The following is a 27,721-nucleotide window of genomic DNA, read 5'->3' as shown; positions in this document are numbered from 1 at the left end:
GTAACTTGTAACTCTGTAATTTAAACATAAATAAATATAGACTATATACGTAAATAACTCTGTAATTATATATATACTAGTATTTTTGACCCGTACGATGCACGGCGGATATTCACTTTTATTATTTTTGCGTTATTTTCAAGATATTTTTGTATTAATATATTATTTTGTATAAGAATTTTTTAAGGTTTTTTTATAAATGTGTTTTTTGGTCGTGGCGTTGTGATGGATTTAGTGTGTCTTTGGTGTCTTGTCTCCCTTAAGACGACACACCACGTTCTTTTAACTTGTCTTGTTTTACAACCCTTGTTGTTTGTGCGTTATCTTGGCAATATAGTGGGTTGTATTACCTATATGCAGGATTTTATGTTATTTATTTTTACCTTGGTTGATGTTACTCCATTTAAGAGGATTGAAATACATGTTCCGTCACCAGCTTGTCGCTTCGTTGTGACGTGCTGCTGCATCGCGTCCATCTTTGGTGACAACAAATACCCATATGCGCCCAACCTCTAGGGAGCTTCCTCCGGCCTGGGCTCGACCTTTTCTAGATGTAGTGAAGGTCGATTTTGATGCTTTTGTTTCGTCATTTATTTCAGCTAGTTTTGACTTTTTGTTTTGAATTATTATTATTTTTTTAATTATGATACAATATTTTCATGAAGTTGAAACTTTCTGTTGTTATTGGCAGTCCACAACAACAACTTCTCCTCCAAAAGGTTAGTTGAAACTGAACTTATTAGTAAATATTTTAATATCTTTGAGTGTTCAGTCTACAACTTCAAAATAATGCTTGCGAATATTGAGTTCTTCGTCCTTTGATCTTATAGCTGTTGTTTATGCTCTCCAAATGAAAGTTTTCTCCGTTCCTCTATAACCATAGAAAAAAAAACAGCACCCATTTATATTAATTAATTGTTGACATGATCGTCTCATAAACACTTTTTTATTCCGGTATCATGTTTGATAGAAGATGTACATACTATGTTTTTAGATCTTGTCTATCATAATATAATTCATCCATAATAAGCTTATTTTGAGAAGTTGGTATTGAGGACCTATCAATTTAAGTCATTTGGGGGAAGCCGACTAATGACCTGTTGTTGCTTTGAATAAAGTGATTATATTTGCAAATGCGAAATTTTTTATTTGCTCCTTAGTAAGTTTTAAATCTACAACAATATAAGAAGTAGTGTAAGAAAACTATTGCATTATCATTTTTATTTTGAACAGTGGTGTTTTTATTTTTTGATAGACAAATGTTAGTTGTTAGTAATGTTAGTAAATTAGTCACTCCTCAGGATTCGAATCTTGAAACCTTCATCCTTCATTTTACCCAACACTTATGTCTCATAACTCTTACCACTTGAGCTAACCATGTGGAACAGTGGTGTTTTATATTGTCTTTGTTTTAAATGCACTCACATCTACGTTATATAAGAAGTCTTTGTCTTGCAAAATAAAGCATCATTCTAAGAACCTTTTTTTTTAATTTTAAAATGATATTGTTTATTTTTTATGAGATCATTTTTTTTAGTTTACACTCATAAAAATCTGATTTTATTTTATTTGGTCTATGATTACTAAATGTTATAAATACCGTTTTAGATATTAAATATATGTAAATATTACACATGTTATATGGAGTTATGAAAGTGAAAAGTTTTTTGCCTCATGAATTTAATTCTTTATTTTTTGTGATGATTAGACATTTTAAAGGGATATTTAAACTCAAGAATTGTTATATCAACCTTAGTTATTTATTCATTAGTTTCAAAAAAAAAATCCTTAGTTATTCATTCAATTACACAGTCAAAATATAAATATATTAAATGATATTTAAATTATTTCTTTCAGTTTCAATTTAATTAAATTTCTAATTGTTGTGTTTTTAATGACAATAAATTACATTATCTTTATGAGTAAATGATATTTAAATCATTTATTTCAATCTAATTGAATTTTAAATCAATAAAATATGAATTAAAATTAAATTAAAATTTTTATTTGTTTTAATTTAAAATTGTAATATTGGATACTTAAAATTAAAATTAAAGGCAATTTTTCTTTTAAATTATAACATTTGTATTTATTTCAATTTGAACATATACTTTGGTATGATACATATCTCATATTTACATCTCTTACATTTCTTCCTTAAATATTTTTAAATTATTTTTAATCAAGTTTCATACATTATTCTTATAATTTAAAAAATTTCCAACATTTTTGCATATCTAATTTATATTATTTATTCCATCCTACCACTACAATAAAAAAATGAGTGTCATATATTAAGATTAACTATGACATCAATTATTATAATTATTAATATAGAATGGAACTTGAAAAGTTTGTATTCTATATACTATAAATTTATTTAATGCACTTCAATTTTATAACTTATGTCCCTTTACAATCCACTTGCAAGCTTCACCCAAATTCCATGTAAATGACATTGTTTCAGGTTCTATTACTCATATAAATTTATCAATTTATGATTAGATTTAAAAATATTATTTATATTTATATGTCTTGGTCTGTTATTTATTTTTTGCAATAGTAACATAGAACAATTTATTTATTTATTTTATCTATTTGAAAAAAATATGTGTTTTAATATATTTTCCTTAAAATTGGAACAATATAGAGTTCACTCTATTTGACTCATGAGCTGTCAATCAATCTAATGTAGTGGTGCAATGCACAGGGTCGTTGGACTCTCGACAAAATAGATCGGGAAAGCAAATAAACATTGTCCACTAACCATCACCAAATGTAGATAAAAAAGCATTAACCATTAAATTATTGCCTTAGATCAAATAAAAATATTAAACAATTTAAAAATCTTTGTTCGAAGAGAAAAATGTATAGCACCAGATAGAACCCCCCAAAACATATATAATCTAGTCCCTTAATGTATCAACCCCATGTCATAATAAATTTTAAACTTCTTTAAGACAAAATATTCAATTCTTTTATGCAAAGAGGTTCAAAGACAAAACAAAACTTCAATTTACAAAGAACACCCTAAACAAATTCACATATGCTTCATTACTTATGGACATGGATAACTCATTAGTTTCAATCAACTTCTCTATTATATTCTTCAACCCATTGTGTTTCAATTTTAGTGTTAAATTTCTATTATGTTAATATATACATATTAATATGTACAACTTTTACTATTATAATTACTAATAATATAAATAAAAAGAAACAATATACCAATGAACGTGAATATTCTTCTATCAGATTTAAGTAAAATTTCTTGATTTAACATTTGTTTGGAGTAGTTCAAATTGATGCACTTGTTGCTTTAACATTTCTTTGCATCACTACCCCTCCAACTTTGTTTCATTGTCTGCCATACTTTTATGGTTTTCATAACAGGCTTTGCACTATAGAGACTTTATGAGCCACCAAAGTTTTCAATCTTCTTGCACGAACTTACAAAACCTTGATGTATGTGTCTTTGTTGTAGTTGGATATCTATCATTCTTTTTCGCTACCAATAGAACAAATCACTTGAAATACTTAACTCAAATTCTTGCCCATATTAGAACAATATATGGATGAGAGAAAATGATATGAATTTTTTAAGGATAAAAAAAGTATAAGAAGAGTGAAGGAATAGATACCACATCATGTAAAGATAATAATCATGAATTGGAAGCTTGGTCATCCTCAGCAATCGTATCGTAACTGTTGCAGCAACTACCCTTCATAGCGTGCATTTTCCTAGGCAATTCAGTTTATCTTCCAAGTTGTTCAACTATGGAAGCAAGAGTTCTTTCATCTTGATTATTTAAACCAAATTACAAACACAAATTTTTAATTTTGTGTTTCAAAGCCACGTCAAAAAATGATGCAAGTTGAGTCTTCACCCAATAAAATAAAAATTTATAAATTCAAGCATGAAATTTTAAAGGAAAGAAATACAAATTTATTAGATAACTTTCAAATCATGATTTCTTTACACATGTGTCTTACTTTACTTGTTCCCTCATAACAATCTAATTTATCCTCTTCTCCACTGGCACAGTTTGAACCTGAAATTAACAAAAATCAAATTATGATATTCTAAATTAGAAGCTCAAATGTTGGTAGACACACTCACTTTTCAAAAAATTGGCAAAAGACAAAGAAATAATATAATAGAAGGAAAGATCAAAAGATACAGTGAAAAATCATTCACCATTTGGGAGTTTGATCAAGCTTGAAGTGCCTATGACCGAATCTACTATAAACCATATAAAAAGCAAAGATAAAGGTAAGAAAAATGGCAAAAAAAAAACTATGGAGCAAAGGGGTATTTATACATGTAGTTTATGCTTTGAAGAAGATGGAAGGTTTCTTCAAAGTTTTTAGGACCCCATATGAATGAATGCATTGATTTTTACAATTAAGTTTAGTGAATGCATTTGGGAATGCAAAAAGACAATGAGATTGCAATGAAACGGACGGCTAAGATTCAATCTAAGTGAAATAAAATACATTTTTACTAAAATATACATGGTCAAGCTTCATAGTTTTTGGAATTAATTATTGAATGACAGGTTTGCCCCCAAGGTTTCACAAACTCTCCCTTTATATAGTTTATAATATATATATATATTACTTTTGCTTTAAAAAAATCTATATACGTACTAATTCATTTGTTACTCTGTAAATTAATTTTTATATTAGTTTCAATATAAAATTATTTACATTACATGTAATTAAACTATTCATGTTCGGGTAATGAGCATATGAAATTCTAAATTATGTATATTAATATTTTCTAGTTCCAATATGACATATGTAATTCTAAACGAGTGGATTTTTTTTCTTCATCATTTCAATTCACTCTTGGAACTCGAGGGAGGAATAGCTAAGTGTACCTTTTTTTATTTATTCTCCTAAACTTTTCCTCTTTCTCTTCAATCCTCTTCTTTTCTTGGCATTTTGGTGAACATATGGTGAGCCAATTTAGTTAAAGTTTACAAATATTAATGAATAGGTTTCAATTCTAATAAGAAGTGTTGCAGTGACCTTCTCCAACAACTTGAAAGCGTGTAATTATTTACATTTAGTTTATGAAAACATTTGTCAGAGGTCTTTGTGAATTTTGGTGATGAGTTATTCACAAGCAGGTTTTAAAAAGTAATGAATGAAGGATATGTCTGCAAATGTAAGTTTGAATCTATTAGTATATATCTCTTAAGTTTGAAAAATTCATTAGAATGTTATGTATTTTCACTTTGGTACTTTCCATGACTAAGTCATTTTCTATGCAATGCTTGAGCTATTATTCTAATTGTACTTTAACATTTTATATCAGAATTCGAATGATGATAATCATGTTTAATTTATTGTTCAGGTTGTCATTGGAAAGAGGAATGCTTAGTCCATAGAGCAATGTAAGAAGCTTGGGAATTGGTCGTCGAATGCCATACTTTCCGGCTTTTCAAGGAAGAGATGTTACAACATTACATCCAAAATATGCAAGAACATTAGCTCTACAAGAAAAATAGACTCATTCTTTTCAAAAAAAAAAAAAAAAAACAATAGACTCATTATGTTAAGTGAAATTAGCCAATGAAGTTTATCAAGAATGTTAGCTGTCACTGAAATGGACTGAGAAGATTAAGAACTATCATAGATACTAATGCGATAAACAATTCTTTGAGGCAGATTATTGAGGTGACACTTTTATATGATGAATTGATGACAATTTTAAAGGACCAATGATGAAATATCTTATGTCACCATGATCTTTAGAGTTCGGAGGATTGAGTTCCTTTTTGTAAGCACATCGTGAGAATTTTAAAAACTTGATTGACTTTCTTTAGCTACTTAACCGTGTTTTCATTCCTTTAGCTTCCTCATCATGTTTTCATTACTTTAATTAGCTTCCTAATCATGTTTCATTGTTATCATTATTAATATATTGTCAGGAAACTTGATAATAGGAAAACTCAAACACTTTACTAGACATTGCTGAGTAATTGGCATGATATACTTCTACAAATTTATTTATAGTGGAACTCTTTGGATCATGAAAAGTTAACTCATATATTTAGGAGGTAATTATCTTATAGCGCAATGACATTGCTGAGTAATTGGCATGAAATATTCTCACTGATGCAGATTTTACAGTGGGAGCCTTGATTGAAGTAGGGGTGTTCATAACCGAACTAATCCAAACAAAACCGACAAACCGATTCAAAAAAACCGAAATCCAATCAAACCGAAAACCGAACGGACTGAAAATTGAAAAAACCGAAATTATTTATTGGATCGGATCGGATTTTGGATTTGATTTCCAAAACCGAACCAATCCAATCCAAACCGAACAATCACAAATATGTATAATTTTAGTTATACATATATCATTCCATTTACACTTACATAATACATATTTATTGTATATATATTGATTATATCACACATGCTTATTTATAAAATTACGTTTTAATAAAAACAGTTCAAGTAATTATTTGAACTATATACATGCATCAAAGTAAACAATTATAATCATAATTTAAAAATATGTTGACTATGTTATAATTTATGAATGTTATATTAATGTTATAAATTATGTATCGTTGTATTTATCATATATTATATATTTTTTAAATTTATACAACACAATTTTTAAGTACAAAAAAGTGAAACAAAAACCGAACAATCCAATCCAATCCAAACCGCTATAGATTGGATCGGATTTGTTCGGATTTGAATTTAGTAAAAAAACCATTGGATGACAAAATCATAAAACCGATGAGATCAGATCGGATGATTTTTCTCCTCAAAATCGATCCAATCCAATCCGCGAACACCCCTAGATTGAAGTATGAGACTTTTTGTGGGTTCCAAGGTATAAAAAAGAAGGAGGACAACTATATAAAATGAAAACTGAATGAATTATTCACCCCATGTTAGGAACATGATAAAGGTTGAATGTTGAAGTGTAGTATCTCTTTATTACAATGTGGTGCTTCCTTTTTTTTTTTACAGTGTCTATCAATGATGCTATTAAGTTTTTTGATTTTAACTCAATTGGGGAGCTGAAAAAGATTTTTTATGTAATTAGGTTTATTTTAATTTTCATAATTTTTAAAATAACTTTTGGAGTAAAACATGTGTGTATTATATGAAAATTTTATAGTAACTGTTTAGTTTCTTTCACTCTTTTTTTTTCAAATTACAGGTAAAAAACTCCCACGGGGAGGTACATAACATGAAAATACTTTTAAGTTAAAATGAATAGAAAAATACATTTTCATATAATTAAAGTTCTTTTTATCGTAATTTTTAAAATAATTTTTGGAGTTAGTATATGTATAAAAGTATGAAAATTTTATAGTAAAATATGTCATATTGGAACTAGAAAATATTAATATACATAATTTAGAATTTCATATGTCATATTAACTTACATTTGCAGACATATCCTTCATTCATTACTTTTTAAAGCCTGCTTGTGAATAACTCATCACCAAAATTCACAAAGACCTCTGACAAATGTTTTCATAAACTAAATGTAAATAATTACACGCTTTCAAGTTGTTGGAGAAGGTCACTGCAACACTTCTTATTAGAATTGAAACCTATTCATTAATATTTGTAAACTTTAACTAAATTGGCTCACCATATGTTCACCAAAATGCCAAGAAAAGAAGAGGATTGAAGAGAAAGAGGAAAAGTTTAGGAGAATAAATAAAAAAAGGTACACTTAGCTATTCCTCCCTCGAGTTCCAAGAGTGAATTGAAATGATGAAGAAAAAAAATCCACTCGTTTAACCTACTCACTATATTACAGAGAATTGAATAAGATAATGAGAATAAGAATGCAGAACAAATGGATTTTGGGGTTGGGATGACTTTAGGGTCTTCTGCAACCAACCAACATGCATTGATACACTTTAAAACTTAATACCACTGTAGTTAAAATTAAAATTATAATATAGTCAGATAAAGAACTAACTTGAAGATAGATATAAGTCCCAAAACTAATCAGCAATAAGGCTAGGGAAAATGCAGATATTTTAGTTTGAATTACAGCAGCAGTGTGCATGATATGAGTACTTAGAAAAGTTCATAAAGGCTCTAGAAAATCTAGCTCTATTTGATTCTAAACAACATATAACCGAGTTAGCAAAGATCCTTCATAAAATAAAATTGTAAGAGATTCCAATTTCTAAAACTTCCAACTAATCCATTAATTTTTAACCAATCCCGTTTATTTTAGAGATATGCTTGCTCAATAAAGTTATGTTCAATAAACTACTGATCCCAACAAAACTAAGGTATACCTGTACAGATTTCGTTTCCTCTCCTCTGCTCAAGGGCCTGCATCCTGTTCAGAATCACTGATTTTAATTAGATGCAACACTGCTGAATAGCAGACTGGAGATTAGAGAAAAATAATGAGGTTAGCTTACTTAACATTGATAAAATTAAATGTTATTTAATTGAAATCTTTGGACCTTGGCAGCAGAAACAATATTGAATGCCATCTCCAATATATTCTTTCCAGTTCCTTTGGATGAGATTTTGGAGACACCAATCATATCTTATATCTGGTTGAGTTTTTAACTACACCAACTGAACCCTCATAAAATCTAGGAAAATCTTTTCAATAGAGCTTCAATTTTACCTTAATAAAATCTGCAGATGAATAATCTTGAAATCATGTTGGTTTTTTCAAATGAACTAGTCTTGTTGTCTAACAGGAAACCGTCACAGCTGTTTAAAATATGCTGCACACTTCACCAATATTCTGCATAATACCCTGTGAATTGAAAGAATCTTTTATCACTAAATTCATTCTATAGTTCTTAGTTTTCATAATTTGTTTTGAAGAATTAACTATATTGATTGATCAAATCTCGCACCATGTGACCAACCTACTTCTTTAAAGAATCTGACATGAATTTGATGTAAACTTAAGCTGTGATTGTTGGATTTGGTGTAAACTTTCTCAGAAGAAGAAGAATAACATGAGTTTTATCAAGAAGATTATCTCATTATTATGTAAATTAAAGAAGAAAATTCTATATCTGGTTGAAATAATTTACTTTCGTGATTCTTATTTTTTCAGGGTGCCTTGGCTGATATATTCTTACAAAGCAATAATCTTATAGCTCAAAGAATACCATCTTTTGGTATGTGTACTATTTTATTGGTTGTGAAGAAAATAATTAATAACAAAAATACTGGTTGTTACATTACAAAATTTTCCTGTTAAAAAAAAATACATTACAAATTTTTCGAACATATAGATTGCCACTCATCGTAAATTTCCTTATTTGCATCTGTTATGTGTGGTTTCAACCACTGCATATTATGTCTTTATCTATATCATATGCTCATACAAGATATATATCACTTTACATATCACATCTATGTGCAGTATGTCATTGACAAATAGCTTGTTTAATGAACTTAATGCCTCACATAACACATTAACAGAATATGCATGTTATACATATACATGTGAATAAACACATGTTTTCCTTGTTTGGATTTGCTTATTTAATTAAAAAAAGGCTAAACATAGAGTTTTTAGCTTAAAAGCTTTTCTTTTCATGCAAAATAAATTACTCCAACTTGGCACATATAGATAGAGGGCAGAACTGCGATGTCAGACTTTTGGTATAGAGTTTAGTAGTTTGAAAGAAGGGCATGAATGGCTGGAATTAAACTGGCATTTAAAGGTAAACATTTCTTGTTGCAGTTTAAACATTTCTTGTTGGCTTGGCCAAGTCTAGTAGTAAATCATATTTATGGTTCTAAAACCATTTCTTTAACTAGTTCTCAAAACCAGTTCACAAGTATATGAAGCCAGTTCTTTAAATTGGTTCTTAACGTATTTCTCAAAGTGGTTCTGAATGCTCGGACCAGTTCTTGAACTGAGTTCCCAAGCTGATTTGCCAAATTGAAAAACCGGTTCAGTTTGGTTCATGTATAAAAAACCTAGTTCAATTCGATTCAGCCAAACCTGTTTTGTAGTTCAATTCGGCTTGGTTTGTCTTTTTGCTTGAACCTGAACCATGAACTGTCCTAAGAAAATCAGCAGGGTTGATGAGTGACTAAGATAATTTACTGCTATAGAGAAATTTTTGGTCGATGAGTACTAGAGACTAGAGAGAAAGTTTGGTTCAAAATATAGCTACTAGTGCTATGTTCTGAGTTCTGATACAAAGTGGATGAGTATTAGTTTAAATCCATGTCCAGTGCGTAGCCAAAGTTTGTCATGAGTAAGTTGTAGGTTCTTTTAAGATGGATTAATTGTTTCTCCTTACGACACATTTTTTTTCTTCTAGTTTTTATGTCTAAGACTGATTTAAAAAGAATCATTAGAATATCAATATCGATATGTTTCTATCCTCTGTTGCTTTGCTTTGAGAGAGGAACTTTGTCCTTATTTTTTTTGGTGGTTTTAATTGATGAAGGGTGCTTTTTGTTAGCTCCAGAGTTGAGGCTGAGCAGGATTTGTGGTTCTATTTGCATCTACTTGTCTCACTGCAACTTTTGTCTCACACTGATTGACTTTTAACATAGTTTGTGTCTATAAACATATGCTCATCTGCAAAGTGTGTTCCTCCGGGGGACATCGGATAAAATTGGAATGATGCAAAGAAGATTAGCATTGCCCCTTGCCCCTGCGCAAGAATGACACGCACAAATCGAGAGATGGCCCAATTTTTTTTACTCCAGTCTTCTTCTATTGGGTCCAAATATTATCCAATTTTCTGTTCAAGAATGTCCTGATTTTTATTTGCACAAATCTATGTAGAATTCTGTGCAATGATAAAATAATACTGCCCGGATTTTATGCGTGTCCTCGCTTTTTAATTTCTGTTTACTTCTAATTGGTTTGCCAATTTATTCAAAGCTTAAGTTGATGCTGCAGAAGAGTTAGTTTTTTTCATCTTTGAAAGATGTCTTTTTCTTTCTTCTAGAATTTTGCTGTCCTAATTCAGTTTAGTATCTTAGAATATCATTGGGGTTAGATCTCACAAATGGGCAGAAGAGACAGGATCTTTTATAGAGCTGGTCTATATCATAAATAGGGCTGTCCTTTTGCCTTCTATCTAAATCACAACACTAGCTTTCATCAAGTTCCCCTTATCAGACTATCCCTTATTTTCTTCAGTTGGCAGGATGAGAAGTAAAGCTTTTTTGCTGTTATTTAATTGTTTCCATCAGATATATCATGGTTTCATTTCTGTTAGTAATTGTTGGTAAAATTAATTGCAGTGTGGTCTATCCCATCAAATGTCGAAATTTGAACTTGATATCTTGCTCAAGCATAGGCATTATTCATTTCACATAAAAATTAGATACAGACTTGTTCCGTTGCACTGATTTTTTGATTCTGTGCCAAATCAGCACTATGTTAAGGTACCAATATGAAGTTTTCGAAAGCTTAAATACTTAAATTATTAAGGAATCTTGGTCATGGCTTAAGTCCTGATTATCTGGGATTTGAAAGTGTTTCTATTTACTATTTTGTTAGACCTAACCCAAATTCTAATATGGCATTAAAGGCGGTTCCTATCCAGTGATCTGTGGGTTATGGGGCCACCGTCCTTTCATTGTGAAACTCTAATTTTAATAGCTCATAAATTGTCTTCATAACTGATTTGGACCTTGTAAATGTTATTCTCATGAATTTCCTCTATTGTTTTGAAAGGGCTCAATTGATGCAAACTCATAGCTCATGCCTCTAGATCACAGGTATGGAGACCAAGGTTATGTATCTTGTGTTAATGCATTACAAGACTTGTCACATGCAAATCTGGCACACTGCACAACGTATTAGAAAAAGGAAGTTTATTAGAGGGTAAAGAAGGAAAGTTCTATAAGAGGAGATAGTATAGCCTTTTAAAGAGAAAACTTAAATTTCTCTTATTTAGTTTGCAGACGGAGATCATTGAGCAAGTGGATTTTCACTCGAGCAGTTCTTCCATCTGTGTTTGGTGCATAGTTTGATAACTAATAAAAGTTTTGCTTGCTCAAATTCTCTAAACATACCTTTATATACCCTCTTAATACTATGTATGTCTCATACTGTTATTCAGTAGTGTTATATAATGTTTCAGATCTCCCTTTACTTTTTTCTATGCTTGTGTGGAAGACTTTGCAGATGATAAAATATGATTCTAATAATGATATTCTGTACAAGCATGTTTTTATTTTTGTTCGGGGTTTCTTGAACATAATCGCAACCTTAACGATTGTAGTTGATTGAGAAACTAATTATTCGAACAATAACAAGTTTTTAAGGGCTTTTGGAATATCTGTCAGTATATATAATGGCTTAAAAGCACATTTGGTCTCCCACGAATTTCAATTGTGCAAAACGAGTCCTTAAAATATTTTTTTAGCAAGTTGAGTCCCCCACGTTTATGTCGTTAGTGACGTTGGTCCTTATCCCATTTTCCGTCCAAAAACTAATGATTTTGGGGACCAAAAGTGCAATTAAACAAAAAAAAATGAATAAAAAATATGGAAAAGCCGGTTGTTCTTCATGTTTACCAGAAATAACATGATATTCATCTTCTTCCTCTTCATCTTCGTCATCTTCAAACCTAACAACCCAGCAAAAACAAAATGAGAGAGTGAGCACCCAAAACTCCAACACCCACAAACACTCTCTGCGTTTGAGGCAACAAAGTATAAAATTCATTTCCATTCACCAAAATCTCTCTCTCTCTCCCTATGAGGATCCGCAAGAACGCCAAGCTTGTAGAGGAGAAGAGGGGAAAGCTTGGTGTTCTTGCGGATCCTCATAGGAAGAGAGAGTGAGATTTGGGTGAATGGAAATGAATTTTATACTCTGTTGCCTCAAACTTAGAGAGAGTGTTTGTGTGTATTGGAGTTTTGAGTGCTCACTCTCTCATTTTATTTTTCTGGGTTGTTAGGTTTGAAGATGATGATGATGAAGAGGAAGAAGATGAATATCATGTTATTTATGGGGGAAAATGAAGAATAACTGATTTTCTATTTTTTTTATTAATTTTTTTTGTTTAATTGCATTTTCTGGTCCCCCAAATCGTTAGTTTTTGGATGAAAAATTGTATAAGGAACGGCGTAAACGTGGGGGCCCAACTTGCTAAAAAAATAGTTTAAGGACTCATTATGCACATTTGAAATTCGTGGGGGACCAAATGTACTTTTAAGCCATATATAATTGGACTTGTTGGTTTAGTTACCTCTATTTCACCAAACTCAAATTTTAAGAAAACTAATTAGAGGTTTAGCATGCTCACCAACCCAACAACAACATTAACAAAGCAACTTAGTATAAATTTAAGTTCAAATTTTTTTCTAAGAATTAAGACTCATCTAGGAATGACATGAGTAATGAAAAATGAAATAACAATTTTATATTTCAAGTCCTTAGTGTTGAACCCCATGATTTCATTAGCATGAGAGTAGTCCATGATGAACATAACAGATTCCTTATCCATATAATGGATTTTAAATCCATCAAATAAAGTCTCAACATCATCAACATCAAAATGTGCATCAAGTCCCCCCTAGGTAATGAAGAGATGAAGGTCATGAGGATTGTTGAAAATGTTATAGATTAAGGGTTCACTTCTTTATAATGCATAATATTGAAATATTGTTTGCACATAATAGAATTTTGTCAGAACGTTACGTCTATCAATTTTAAAAATGCTAATTTATAGATAACATTAAATATCATAGTAGAAGCACGCTTGATAAGTTATTAAAGTAATTGATTTGATAACATAATGAGTTAAGAATTTAGATGGAAAAATCTTACTTTGAGCCAAGCAAACCACATTCTTTATTGATGCTGGCTGAGGTTCATTCAATAAAAAGAAAGCAACAATTGAAAAAGTGAGGCACTAGTTTACACCCGAGTAGGACATTTAGTCAAAGAAAGATGTTATTTTTTAGAAAAATGTGTCTATGTCTTCAGTCAAAGTCAAAGCTTGGCTGAAGATTTAAACTACTAAGGTTTACTAACCAGTATAACTTGCCTATGTCTTCAGTTAAAGTCTATTATTTTTTAATAAGGTTTTGAATGATTGTGTACATCTTTCTAAAAATAAATTATTCAAATTTATTTATTAAATCTCTAGTTGAATGTCCTACTCAGGTGAAAACCTATGTCTCAATTCTTTAACTCTTCATTTCTTCTTGTTGAATGAACCTCAGTCATCATCAAGAAAGGATATGGTTCACTTGGATAAGAGTAAAATTTCGCCATCTAGCTATATAACTCAATACTCGTGTTGTACAATCAATTACTTTTATATCTAATCAATCAAGTTTATACTATGATGTTTAATGTTATGTATGGATTACCATTTTTAAAATTTTCAAACATTAGATTCAGAAAAAATTCAATTATATGAGACTAGAATATATTATATGCATTATGTAGAAATAAAGCCATGCACCAATCTATAGCATTTCCAACATTGCTCGTGATGTCCCTCTCTTCAATAACTATGGGGTCATGATGCACTCAAGATCCCTGATATGGATAAGATATGGGTCATGCCCATAAAGGACTATACTCATTCTAATTAAATCATGGTGTTCAACCCTAAAGACATGGAGTATAAAATTGTTATTTCATTTTTTAATTGTTACGTCAAGACTTGATGGGAAACACCTTCAAGTTTCCTACCATAACTACATTTTATTAAAATATCATTGATTTATGTTAATTTATATAGATATAGAATATATAAATTTAGTTTATTACATCTTTTATCTTTATCATGTACTTACTTTTAATTTACTATCGTGCATTTGATAAGTTTCTTATAAAAAGAAAGGGATGAAAATGAGCATGTAGCTGTTAAAAGGTGAAACTTGAACTCTTTCCTAAACTTAAAGTCCGAGTCTAACATGGTAGTTTGATGTGAACAATTTCCAAGGTATGACCCAACTTTTTCAAATGAACTTTTAACCTATAACCTTGCACATACACAAAAGTTAAATGTATTAATTAAAAAAATTATTGCAAATTTATACTTTCAATTTAGTAAGATGATATCCAATAAAATACTAAAATATGATTGAATATTTGTTTTCAACTTGTTTACACTATAATTATATAGTTATCAAACTCTGTAAAAGTATTATTATGTGTATTTAAAATTTCAAAACTTAATTTTTACAAAATAATGTAACTTAATAAATAACTAAGTGATGAATCTTTGCTAGGTAAATTTTACTAATGTTTATAGATATATATCTAGATACATATGATTTAATTTTATTATGATTTTTATCTTTCTAAAGTAGCATTTTATTTATTAAGGTGTGTATGTTAGATTATTTATCACTAGATGTGAAAGTATGCTTAATTGGAGTTTCAAAATTAAAGCTTGACATTTTACCAAAATATAAACTCCGAAACTAACTTATTCACTTGATGTCGGTCATTTTCAATAAATTATCCAATTTTATAAACAAATTTTCAAACCTTGGTAGGTAATGTTGCACAAGAAAATAATCGATGAAGGTAGAAAGTTTTGATTAAACATTTTGTATTTATTCCACATTTATACTTTTTTATCTAATAAATGTTAAAAACTTCCATTTTTCTTTATAATCCTATGAAATAATACACCAAAGACAAATTATTTTTAAATCTAGTATGAAAATTTCTTTCAAAGCTCAATTTGTAAAATATATTTAAATGTGTCATGGATTTTTTTTAAAAATTTCTGTTAATATCCTCAACCTTGTGCTAGTTTATCTATGCACTTGGTGGTAAATGTTAAATATTTATATCACTTCAACGGTAAATATTACTAATATTTTAAAGAAATTTTTGATCAAATACTTAAACAATGCTATAGTCTATTAAACATGAACTAATATTCATTCAGATGTCATTAAGTAATTTTAAAAAGTCATCACATGATTATAGAAATAATTAAAATTACTAATAATAATGAATATTAAATATAATTAGTATCCTAACTAAGTTTAATATTTAAAATTTTAATATTTAAGGCAGTCGAGGATATAAAAATAACATTATAACAATTTAAAAATTTGAAGTTTTTCAACTTAATTAATAATTAATAAGTATTTCAAATAAATGAATTTTATTACACGCGTTTCCTTGGCTTTGTCCTTTTAAGTTGTGGTAAATAAGGTAAACATATAATTCATGCTATTTTTTTCAGTAAACTGTTCTATTTTATTTCATATCATTACCATTTATCTATAATATTAATTAAATTTTCTCTCACATTAAAATATTTAATTATTAAAGCTAGAATTTTATTACATTTATCTATTTTATTTCATATCATACTAATATTCAATTCTCTACCATGGTTTTAACAAAATAGCTTAATTTTGTTCAAAGAAAATTTAGATCAATTTTTTCATAGGAATTACTAATGTATTGGTTGATTAACAGAAATAATTTTATTAATTGAATGCATGCTTTAAGTAAATGATTTAATGTTCACTTTTAGAAATATATACATAATTAAATGCTACTTTTTGTTCAAAAATGATTATTTTGAAAATAATGTTACTGTAGATATTTTACTGTTCAGATACATCAGAAAAATAACACTTCTTTTGCTCACAATAAAATGCTTATACTTTTTATTTCGGAGCCAATTTTTCAATACCCACTGACTATTTCTTGATTTATTTTCACAAATTCATCATATCTAAATTCTTATCTTTAGAAACTTCAAATTTAAACCGGAATTTCAAGAATATTAGTGTGTTAACTATAAAAGGGATCTATTTTAAAATCATAACAAGGGCATGATCATAGAGAAAAAAAATCAAAAAATTAAAGGAAAACATCTATGAGCATAGAAAGATTTCAAAAGGGTATTCTAAAACGCATGCACGAGCCAAATTCAACTACAACCATTATAGTTAACAGAATATCAGAAACTTCAAAGTAATTATTTAGATCAAGAACCCCCAAATTTTAGACCCTATTTCTTAGTTAAGAGGGAAACGAACCTGAGTCCCTTCATCGAGAACCATAACCAAAAGTAAATTGAGACTATAGCTCCCCAAAGATTGGCACCTCCTTGACACCTCTGGACTTCTGGCATCAATGGACAAGCCAAATCAAGAGAAAAAAACTAAGAAAGCATTAAATCAAAGGTGAAGCAAATGAAAAGGTTTAGACTTTACCTGTAACTTAATTTTTGTCGGGATCCATAAATCTTGAGAGATCCAATTCAGATCTTTCATAAACCAAAGAAGAAAAGTGGCGCGGTGGTTGACATAAGGTGGATCCGGAAAGTTCAAAGGACCCCAAGATGAAATCTTTTGGAGAAATGAGTGAGGTTTATGTAAAGAGAATGAGGAGAGAAGTTTAAATATGAGATTGCATGTTATAAATGATAAATAAATGTGGTGTCTTTGTGGTGGTGAAGGTGGTAGGTATGGTGGATTTAAGAAGAAGATGAAAGCAAATGAAAAGGTGAAGACTTTACTTGTAACTTGATATTTGTCGGGATCCATAGATCTTTAGAGATCCAGTTTAGATGTTTCATAATCCAAAGAAGAAAAGTGATGTGGTGGATGACATAAGGTGGATTCGAAGAGTTCAAAGAACCCCCAAGATGAAAGCTTTTGGAGAAATTAGTGAGATGAATGTAAAGAGAGTGATGAGACGAGTTCAAATATGTGATTGCATGTTATAAAGGATGAAGAAATGTGGTGTCTTTGTGGTGGTAAAGGTGGTAGCTTTGGTTGATTGAGGAAGAAGATGAAAGCAAACAAAAAGGTGAAGACTTTACCCATAACTTGAATTTTGTTGGGATCCTTAGATCATGAGAGATCCAATTCAGATCTTTCATAAACTAAAGAAGAAAAGTGATGCAGTTGATGACATAAGGTGGATTCCACAAGTTCAATGAAACCCCAAGATGAAAGCTTTTAGCGAATTGAGTTAGATGAATGTAAAGAGAATGAGGAGGCGAGTTCAAATATGTGATTTCATGTTATAAAGGATGAATAAATGTGGTGGCTTTGTTGTGGTACAAGTGAAAGCTATGGTGGATCGAGGAAGAAGATGATGATGAAGTTAGATAAGAGAAGTCATAGAAAGTTTGTAGAGAGAGAAAATGACATTGCAAAGTCGAAGTGGGAGGTGTGTGTGTGTGAGTGATGATTTAAATGGAGGGGAAGAAAAAAAAAGTTTTTTTATTGTTACGGAAGGAAGTGTGAATCTCATGAGAGGTTGTAGTGTGAGGTGTCAAGAATTGACACTTTCACAATACATGTGTCACGTTTTGGATAAAATAAGAAGTGAGATGTCATGCTATGGAAGAAAGAAAGTTATGTGTCGTTTTCTAAGTAGGAGAGATTGTCATTGAAAAATAACATAAAGTGAGTGGGTCGGGGTGAAATATTAGAGTGAGGGCATTATTACAACCCCATAAATCCCAAGTAGGGCCTTTTAGTAATTTTGAGTATACAAGGGTCCGTTTGGTGGACATGATAATCATATCCCTGTTGTTACCTGATGTTTGTTGTGTTAGCAGGATAAGATAACATTATCCTGTCTCTTATCATATCATGTCCATCAAGTGTAAAAGCTATCTTGAGGGGAGAGTTATGATAGAACTTATCCTGACATGATAGGATAACAATTATATATTCTCTTTCAGTATTGTAACCCCAAATTAATTTATTTCAATATATAATGATATTAATTAATAAATAAAAAATATTACTTTTAATTAAAGTAAAAATAAATAAACAATTATTCATTAGTAAAATAGACTACTCACTAATAAACATTAATTTATTAATAATAATAGACTAATTTTCTATTACCATCAATTATTAAAATCATTTCTCTACTTATATAATAATTTAAACATAAAGTACTTTGTATAAATTAATATTTTTAATAATATTTATTTAATTTAGTTAACTTCTATTTTAATTTTTTATCACTTGTCACAACTAAGTTAAAAACAATTGATTGACTACATAATTTTAATTAAAATAGGCTCCCTTTAAAAAATAAGCTAATCAATACAATTTATTTATGATATTTATTTTAAAACATATATAGGCACATTTATGAAAATTTAAAAAAATTAAATTAATAGAATAATCACTTTTTAAAAGGATAATTTAAAGAGTCAATTTTTAAATGTATTTTTAATTCAAAGAAAAATTTAATACATTTTTTAATTTTATTTCATATCCTATTATTATCCTGTGCACATCAAACACCTCTAAATCACACTGCGAGAAAGTTTAAAACTATCATTTTTTGACTTTGCATGCACTAATACCCCATAAATCATTCCATATCCGTTCCCCTTACTTATCTCTACACTTGCACATTTTTTCAGCCCCTACTTGTACTAGGGGCAAGAAGAATCTACCGACCTTCCCAATGACCATGGCATAATTTTCAAGGAAGACACTGGTCAAGAATTTTGCAACAAGAACTCGGTAAAGTGGGAGATTGTCAATACTCGCTACTGCAATGATGAAAATGTTGATACACATTTATGTTTGATAATGTGGGGTGCAATAAATTTTTTAAACTCAAGAACTTGACCTTTGAGAGGGTCACTTTTGAGTTCTTGAGCACTATTAATGGAACCCAACATGTAGGCCACGTGACAAATCTTTGTGGCTGATGCACGTATATTTTTCATGATTAGTCCTACATTATATGTATGATTTTGTCTCTAAATATTACGTTATCTTTACAAAACTGATGTGTTTTATGATAAATGTGCAATAGGTAGGTGGAGAAGAAAAGGAAAAGTTGGGAAAAAACCAGTATTTGATAAACTCTACAAGTTGTCATCTATGAGCACTCTCAGTAGAATAGTTATGTCGAATTCATTTATTCATTGTTAGATTAGGCTAGCGTCTAATATATTGTTCATAGTATCCAAAACTTTAATTTGAAAGATTGGGCAATACCAACTTGGCCTTCAACCTATGAAGGGAAAGTGGCATGCCATGAGCAACTTACCGCTAGGGTTTTTTCAGTATATTTAGGTTCAAAATTCTAAGGCTTAAATTTTATGGAGTAGGGCTGTCCACCGGTCAGTTTCGGGCGGGTTCGGACCCAAAACTTGGTTTTGGACGGGTGATATCAGCCCTAAGCCAAGGATCGCCACCGTCCGATCAGTCGCACCGGGTTGATCGGGTTCGGTCCTTGTGGGTTTCGGGTTCACCGGATCGATTAAGCAGAAACCGATCAAAGAAAAAAGGTTCATACAACAGAGAAAAGAGAAGAGATGGAAGAAATTAGAAAAAAAAATTCAAAAACACTGTTACCATACTAATATAGGTATGACAGACATGAATAATAAATTCAGTGAATTTTAAACTATGCTATTCTTTTAAGGAGAATATGACATAATAAACTATGCTATCCTTTTTAAATTTGTGTTTGTTGAGCCAATACGATAAGATTGGTTTATCATATCCACCGTAGTAGTTTATATTTTAGCAAGAGGGGGATTTGGGTTAGCAAACAGAATAGATAGACTCTTTTACCCTCTCACTGTCACCCTCCATAACAACCACCACTAACCCAGCAACCCTGTCACTCAAAGGTATTTTGCACAAAATATGTAATGGATTTTTTTAGAATTGATTTTAAAAATGTGTGATAAATGGTTTTTTATTTAATTTAATTGTTCTATCTAACACAATATTGTAATCTGATTGGTTGAAAAAGTACAATTTGTCCGGTAACTACTCCAAACCAATTGTACACAATATTGTACACAAATTGGTTGAAACTGTACAATATTATAGTTTATGTATATACTATTCTAAAAGGTTGATATTTTTTAAAGAATTGTTATAAATTATAGTATTTTTTCGTGAAAAATGTATGAAAAATGAGGGAATTTTCTTGTACCCAACAAATAGATGCTTCATTTTTAAATTCATGGATGATTTGGTGGTTTGCATTTTAAGAATTGAGATCTTCCACTTCCACTTCAACTTCAGCCTCCTTCCCCACCAGTGACAGACTCATTCAACACCGTTTCGATCAATGGTGATGGGGCTACACATGACTTCTGTTGCCTCCATGACATTGAATTATGTTGAGGGATTTCCTTGGTCCTGTGGACAAGGTTTGCTTTCGCTTAGTTAGCAAAGCCATTTGAATCTTATGTATGAAAGCCGTTGTTATGTTGATATAATCAATTGCCATAGATATGATTATGTTTTGATCATTTATGTTACGTTAATCCCTGGTGGGATTGAGATGGAATGCTTCTCACCCCTATGTTGAATGTTGTGCTTCTTTTTCTATTCCTTTTCTGTGCTTCTCACCCCTCAAAGTAAGGCATTATGAGTTCTGTGAGACCCAAGATTTTAAGCTTAAAATAAATTAGTGAATTCCTTATTAACGAATAAGTTCGATGTATCGTGAAGGGAAACCTGAACAAGAGTTTATTGGATGAAATAAATTTATGAAGGAGAAGGTTCAGGAAAAGTTCAAGGATTGTATCAAAACCGATAAGAGTTATAGCACGATTAATATTCGCCTAAGCCTAGGTCAAAGACACTAGTAAATAGCTAATTTACACTTTAGGACGCGATGGAAACTAATTCCAAAAATCTTCAGAGAAATGTTAGAATTTCTCTTATTCGTCTATAAACAAGTATTTCGATGCGAATCCCTGGAATGTACGAACGTCAAATTCCAATTCTCGGAAGTTTGCCGAAACGGAATCCCTGATAGTTCAAAAGCCCTAAAATCGACGGACGATGAAGACTTTTTCTATTCGGAGCTTCAAATAAAGATTTCATCCGCGCAAGCCCACTCTAATCGACGTTCCAAATCTTTCTTCAGAAGGAAGTTTCTGCATCCGAGGTCAATATCATAAAGTGCATAAAGTGCATTTTTAATGCCGGTAAGCATTAAAAACAAGCCTCGAAAACCAAAAATCATACTGATATTTCTTTGAAGAATTAGAAGATTCAGCGGGAAGAATATCGTGTCTAAAATACGTTGGAATCAGTAGGAAAAATCGGAATTGCGAAATTTTCATTTTTCCGCATTTTCCATTTCCTATATATAGTATGAAAAATGAAAAAAAAAACAAAAAAATCCCAAAACACACACACACGGCCGAGAGCTCTTGGAGGAAAGGAGGAAAAGTGTTTTTTTTCCAATTCTTGACCGATCGTCGTTCCGTTCGTTGCTAATCGAAGACATCGAGGTATAGTTACTATCCCTCACTTCTGATCGTCAGATCTGTCGACTTTTTCTATGTTTTTCTGAGCTCAAAGTTTGGAGCTTTTTGTAAAACTGTCCAAATAACTTGATTTCAGTGTCTAAACTTATTGCCTACGTGCTCTAGAGCATGAATATCCGGTTGTTTTCTGTTGAATCTCGCCGAATTGCCGCCGAGTTTCAATTCTGCTCAAAAACCCATTTTTATGCTGAGGTTCCGCTTTTTGGATCAAAAACTCTCGACTGAGCTTAGCTTTAGTAGGATTAGTTGTAATAAATGTCGTTAGGATCGACCCCATCAAATTTGTTTTTCGAAATTCTGATTTTGAGTTTCCGAGCTAAAAATATTGACCAAAATACCCCTGCGACAGTTTTCGACCCGATAATTTTTCTGAGAGTTTCCCTGGCCTAGATATCGCCTAAGAATACCTAGGAATTGATTTAGATCGAAGAAAAAGTTCGAAAACCCTATTTTCCATAGTGGCCGAAACCTATTTGCTTGGGTACCGTGTCAAAAAATAATTTTTGAGTCTCTATGACCTGAGCCATTGCGTAGCTCTTTCAATTGTCGAAATTTTGGCGCTGGTTTTGTGTCATTCCGAGTTCTGTAGCTCGAGTTATGCACGTTTTAGCGAATAAAGTGTTTTTGTACAAAACTTGAATCGAGTCAAAACTCATCCATTCGGGGGAAGCCCTTCCATTCGTGCCTAAATGTTGTACTCTGAAGCTTCTCGAGCTTTGTCGACCATTAGTTAGGATTGTTTCGACTGTATCGACTTGTGTTGATTCATTATTGCTTTGTTTGCTCAAAGGTTCAATTGTGGAAACCTTGGGATTGACTGAGCAAGCTTGTGAGCGAGACCTGCACCGCGAGACTAGAACAACTCGAGGTTAGGGCAACTTACTTACTAGCTATTTGTATTGTAGGCGTCGATAACTTCGACTTGAGTATTGCTTGATATTGAATATTGCTTGGATATTGTTTATCGCTTTGAATTGGAAAATGTTTTCTGGAGGCTTCGGCCGGGTGAACTTATATGAGACGTGTGTCTCCGTTTTCTGAGAGGCTTCGGCCGTTTACTGGTTTCTGTCTTATCGCTTTCTAGTGGATATGACAAGGTTATGTTTACAGCACTGCCATATTGATTCATCGCTCGATAGAGCTTGATGTATTTGCGTTTATGATTAAATTGTGCTGACTATATTCGTGCATTTTGATGCCACTTTTGGAGTGTAGAATACACTTACCTTCGTCATGACAAGGACGGGTTTGTTTTGGGAACGTTTGTTAGGTCGGACCAAGGTTCGAACCTTCATTGTTCTAGGGGATCTAGTGTTTTCTCGGGGAGTTGTTTGGGTTTGATGGAAACTTTGAACTTATAGAGTTTTGGACTGAAAATAATCATAATCTGTTTTATGTAAATAAATCCATAATATATTTATTAAGAATATAATGTTTTTAATTAATGACGATGATTCAACGGAAAAGACTTAGGAATGAAAGTGAGTTGGAAAACGGGAATGGGTCGGTGATCCTAGCTTTGGGAACTTTATTTTGAAAGGTGTTGGAAATGAAAAACTGAACTTTGGAATTAACGACATAATGGACTAATTCACGATGGAACATTTTACCTAATAAGAGAACTATTGTTTTAAGGGAACTCATTTTATGGGGAAGAATTTGAAGACGGGCTTTAGCCAAGGGTCTGGGCGTTAGTAAGGTACCTAGTAGAGTACACTTGGCACAACAGGTAGTGACGGTCAGCCGTGTAGAGTTGTATCGTGCCTGTTGATGTCTGGCGTAGCAAGCAGAATGGTTAAACCCGTGGGGTCACAACCGACTTGACTATAGCCTAGGTTTCTCGTTGTAGATGCTTTTGGTCAATGAACCAATTTTACCTGTGAGGACGAATCGTTGTTTAGCTAACCATATTGCACCCATGCATACACGCGATGAAGTGCCAAGTGGAGTACTTCGGTATAGCAAGAAGCAACGATCAGCCGTGTAGAGTTGAATCGGTCCTGACTATACCTGGCACAACAGGAGGTAACGATCATCCATGTAGAGTTGTATCGTGCCTGTTGATGTCCGGCATAGCAACCAGAAATGGTCGAACCATGTAGAGTTGGATCGTCTTGACTATAGCCAAAGGTGATAAGCGACGCCCGAGCAGAAATGGTTAAACACGAGGCCAGTGTTACGACCGTCTCGAGGTGCCCAGCCTTTAAGTGGCAATACCATTGGTTTGTCCCGTCGCCAAGCAGAGTGACGTTATTCGGGTTTGTGTCAGCATATTCTGCATTGGCACACCATGCATCTTATTATGATTACCGTTGTATGACATATCATGCACTCTAACTATAATTGTTGAGACTTGATGATTTGATGTTGATAAACATCGTTATGTGTTTTGATGATTGAATTGTGTAAGAGATTTGATAACATGTCATGTATATACCTTAGGGTAGGCAACGCATAACTTATATGTATATATACAACATATATATACCCCCTTTATCGCATGTTGGTTGTATATCTATTGTATTCTGTAAGTTGACCCTAGCGCCTTGGCTTTGTTTGTATGTTTGTGTTTGGGCGGTCGGCCTGCTGCCAGGCGTCCGTCAGCCGATTCGTGATGACTCGTCACTCGAGGAGGACCAGGAGCGTAATGACTATTACTGAAGCTTTCGACGAGGACCCGGACTTCAGGCCTGATCGAGGAAGGGTTGATGAAAGTAGTGTGGGATATGGGTGGTTAGAGTCTTTGAGTTGGTTGTTAGAGTCATAGCTCTGATTGTCATTCCTTATTTTGGGGCAGGGCAGGTCCCCGACTATTAGCTTTTCGTGTGATTCCCTTCCATGAGGATCACAGGGAGTTTGTCGGACGTAGGAAGTCTTTTGAGGCCGTTTTGGGCCGACTTACTTTCGTTGGAGGACTGTATTCAGAATACTTGACCTTTTGTTTTAGTTTGTACATAATTGCCCACGGGCACTACCTTTCCGTCACTGGAGGTCACTCGTGACGATGTTTTTAGTTGCAGCGAGGGCTGTGCTTGTATTGTATATTAATCGCTGTTAATCGCGATTGGGTTGAGTCTTTATTTCGACAAGTCTTTTTATTTAAACAAAACGAAAAAAATACCTGCTTTTCGGCTTTATTTTATTTTGAGTTACTAAAGTGACGCCACCGAAATCGGGGTGTTACATTGTGGTATCAGAGCTTGTCGAGTCTTTCGGGAGTCTTTGGGGAATAGGTCTTCTGTGCTAGGTTGTGTGACTCTGCAAAGAGAAAAAATTGATTGTCTGCCAAGCGATCTTCGCTTTAATTGATTGAAGTTGCTACCTAATCATATTGTATAGCTATGCATAATACTATCTTATGATTGGTACTGACTGTTTGCTAAACGAATACAGAACATGGTGAACGCGAACCAACTTGCTGAGATGGTGGCCACTTTGGTCCAAACAATGACTGTACAAACGAATGACAATGCACATAGGCGTGCTGCTGAGGATGCACGTGAGCTACACCGGCTTCAGAGAGAAGCAGCCCTGGACCAGAACAGGGGATTGAATGATTTCAGAAGACAGAATCCACCCAAGTTCACGGGTGGGACCGACCCGGACGAGGCGGATCTCTAGATCCAAGAGATTGAGAAGATTTTTGAAGTACTACAGACTAGTGAAGGGGCCAAGGTGGGCCTGGCAACTCATCTACTGCTGGGCGATGCTGAGTACTGGTGGAGGGGCGCCAGAGGGATGATGGAGGCAAACCATGTTGAGGTGAACGGGAATTCTTTTCGTGCTGCTTTTCTGGAGAAGTATTTTCCTGATAGTGCTCGTGACGAGCGTGAGTCGCAGTTTCTGACTCTTCGCCAAGGGAGCATGACTATTCCGGAATATGCTGCTAAGTTGGAATCTTTGGCCAAACACTTCCGATTTTTCCGTGATCAGGTTGATGAACCCTATATGTGCAAGCGCTTTGTGAGGGGACTGAGAGCTAACATTGAGGACTCAGTGAGACCGTTGGGAATTATGCGGTTTCAAACTTTGGTGGAGAAGGCCACCGAGGTGGAGCTGATGAAAAATAGAAGGATGAATAGAGCAGGAATTGGGGGACCGATGAGGTCGAGCTCCCAAGACAACAAGGGAAAAGGAAAGTTACAGATGAAGAAGCCTTATCAGCGTCCTACGGGGGAAGGGTTTACCCCAGGACCGTACAGGCCTACGATTGCTGCTGCGGGAGGAGCAGGAAGCCAAGCTGGGAGCCGTGAGATGACATGTTTTAAATGCAGGGAGATTGGGCACTACTCCACGAAATGCCGAGGTGTTTCAAGTGTGATCTACCAGGACATCTGGCCAACAACTGCAAGACACCCAAGGTTGAGCCATTTGTCAACACCATAAGGGGAAAGCGCCCTGCTGCTAGAGGAAGAGTTTATATCATGGATGGTGAAGGAGCTGAGGAGTTAACCAGAGGAGAGCGCAAGAACGATGGTAACCTTCTAACTATTCTTTCTCATTCTAGTACAACATGCTCTTCATTACTCTCGTAGAATGTGCAACACACCTAACTTACTTATACCGTTTAAGCTTTGACCTTATGGTTAATACACCTATTAAGACTTTATTTGACGGTTACTCGTGTTTAAACTATAGAAGTTACACGAGGTTTAGGATGACACGCTAAGCCTGGAAAGTAGTCTCGCACCGATGCGTTTATAAGGAAGCTAGAAGCTGAAGAATGAATCTTAGAGAAATTCCTTAGGGGCAGTATACGTGTTATGTTGAGGGTGTGTGGTTCCGTAGCGGAATCGTTAGGGACTTGATATCAGGATATTTGTGGTTACTGGATGTTAGGAACTCATTGACTGTTCCAGTGAGTTTTTCTAAATCTTCACCTTCGAGGTATTAGGCCTGATCAACTTAATGTTGAGGGGGTGATATTCGGAATCAGAACTGGCAATGGACTTGATAGATGGATTGGTAAGGTTGATTTGATTGGATCGAGGACTAGTTGAGTTGGGAGGTAAAGTTCGCGTGAAGTATTTGTTTGCTTGCGAAGGAGTTATAGTTTTAAGAAATGGATATTCATTTAAGAAGTATTGAAGAATTAAAGGACATTTGAGGTCCAAACTTGGTGAAAGTTTAGGTTTAAGTCTATAATTCTTGCCCTAAGTGTTTAGGACTCAAAGTTTGTCAGGTTTTGATCGAGAGACTAAGTATCGGATTGATTGGAGGACGATCTAGTTACGGAAATAGTGAGTTAGTGTTAAGATGAATACTTGAGGTTGTTATATGTGGACAAATTTCTTAGAGTCTAAGAGTGAATGGGACTTTGTTATGAAGTCCGATGTTGCATGCTGGGGTTAGCAAGTGATTTTCACTAAGTTGAATGAGGGTCTTAGGGTTAAGATTGACCTTGGGAGGTGAAAATCATGTACGAATAAGATATTTAGTGGTGTTAGCATTAACGATTGTAGTTAAACCTCAGAATGTTGAGG

The 27,721-nt window shown here is 32.8% G+C and overlaps 1 long non-coding RNA gene and 1 pseudogene across 2 annotated transcripts; both read left to right on the top strand.

The window, feature by feature from the left end:
- Positions 1-8,299: 8,299 nt before the first annotated feature.
- On the top strand, positions 8,300-12,079 carry LOC130731951 (uncharacterized). 2 transcript variants are annotated; one of them, XR_009016897.1, is made up of 3 exons: positions 8,300-8,419; positions 9,089-9,152; positions 11,687-12,079. It is a non-coding gene; the product is annotated as an uncharacterized LOC130731951 (long non-coding RNA). The 2 variants fall into 2 exon arrangements; XR_009016896.1 differs by lacking the exon at positions 11,687-12,079 and adding an exon at positions 10,458-10,813.
- On the top strand, positions 10,588-10,698 carry LOC130734722 (U6 spliceosomal RNA; annotated as a pseudogene).
- Positions 12,080-27,721: the final 15,642 nt, after the last annotated feature.

This window comes from Lotus japonicus, chromosome 1, assembly GCF_012489685.1.
Source record: "Lotus japonicus ecotype B-129 chromosome 1, LjGifu_v1.2".
Classification (NCBI taxonomy): Eukaryota; Viridiplantae; Streptophyta; class Magnoliopsida; order Fabales; family Fabaceae; genus Lotus; species Lotus japonicus.
Note: the sequence above shows the minus strand (reverse complement) of the source record. Positions and strands in the feature narration are given on the sequence as shown.